The following is a 1,712-nucleotide window of genomic DNA, read 5'->3' as shown; positions in this document are numbered from 1 at the left end:
TCACTTACTACTTATTGCGTAATCAATTTATGGACCTCTTCCTCTTCCTCTCGTGTATGTGAGTTGCTCGTCCCCATCTTACTGCATATTTCCGTTTAAAATTTTTCATCCTCTCTTGTCTGATGATTCCAGTAACACTTTTTCATCATCTGTGTTGCACTCTTTAATCCCTTGATTTACTATCTTGTGTTTTTCCGAGATCTACCCATTTTCTTTTAATTCCTATTCTGGCATTAGAATCTACCTCTACCCTCCTCCTCCCATTCATCTACCGTATTTCCGATTTTATTTTTTAAGTTTGTTGCATATCGTTATCACTCTCATTTTCTATCCTTCCGCTTCCACTCGTCTGACCTGTATTCCTTCCTCCTCTTGCGTTTCATTCTCGCGGAGGGAATTTAGTCCTCTACAATTTATGTTCCATACATGTTTTCGTTTACGGTTTGATCTGTATTTTGAAATAAATGCGCGCGCCCTTACGTTTGATCCTCGGTTTGATCTATCACGATGCTGCATCAAAATTGAAAGAGAAGTGCATACGCCTCTATCTATTTTACACCGTGGTTCATATGCATATTGAACTTAAGAATTACCCTCTATGTAGGTATTTGTTTTGATTTCGTTATATTACTTTTAAAGACAAGACAAAGTAGGTACAGTGCAGGGTAAACTCCGCAGAGTAATTTAAATACCCTGTCTATACCTTTAAAGTACCTACCTATGTATTATAGATTTTTTCTACAATCGATATCCAAAGTAGGCATTTGCGCTCGTATTTGACAACGCAAACGTCATCTTTTTCGAGGAATGTCACTTTGTCGCTTATAAGCGACAAAATAGAAAAAAACGCTCGCTCTCCCAATTATTAACTATAAATCAAATATGCATTGCTCAGAGTATCCAATGACAACGAGTAAATGACATCTTTCATTTGGACATAAGATTAAAATGATTTGAGTGAAAAATTTAAATTTTTGGAAATATGTGAACTGCTCGATTGTAGAAAAAATCTTGTGTGTAATTCGAGCGCAAATTGATTGTCGATTTCAAGAGATTGCCGCGCTCCTTCGTCGCGCGTCAACTGTCTCTTTCAATCGACAATATATCATTTTGCGCTCTTAATACACAAATAGCTATTGTGTAACAAATGAAAGCACGTGATGATGCTAAGAAACAAAGTGTTACTGATGATGGTGACCCAATTCATAGATGGTATTCACATACATACATGCATAGATATTAGATATAAATAAATCGTAGATTCGACACCTTCAACACAGATACTATGAAGGTACATCGAGTGTAAATTTGAGTATAATAGCTATTTATATATCAAGTACAACTGGGTCTTTATGGACGAGCCGTTTATTTAGCCGAGCGAGCTCGCGAGCGAGGCACAAATAAACAAGGCGGGTCCCCATAAAGGCTATTTATGGACGCGATATATACAAAGCTTTATGTACGACTGCAACAACCCTTAAAAATGAAAATTTCATGGAATTCAATAAACGATAAAATCTATAATATATCATTGACAACAGATGTCAAGCATTTGTCAAGTATTTCTAAAATACTTGAATTTACCTTGAACTGACACCTAAGTACGACTGTCACATTGACAGGCGGTCGTTTTACTTTATCATTATGGACTAGGCCATAATATTGCAAATTATGGCCACTAATTGCGACTGTAATCACCGCATTATCAAGCA

This window comes from Photinus pyralis, unplaced genomic scaffold (assembly GCF_008802855.1).
Source record: "Photinus pyralis isolate 1611_PpyrPB1 unplaced genomic scaffold, Ppyr1.3 Ppyr1.4_LG2, whole genome shotgun sequence".
Lineage (NCBI taxonomy): Eukaryota > Metazoa > Arthropoda > Insecta > Coleoptera > Lampyridae > Photinus > Photinus pyralis.
Note: the sequence above shows the minus strand (reverse complement) of the source record.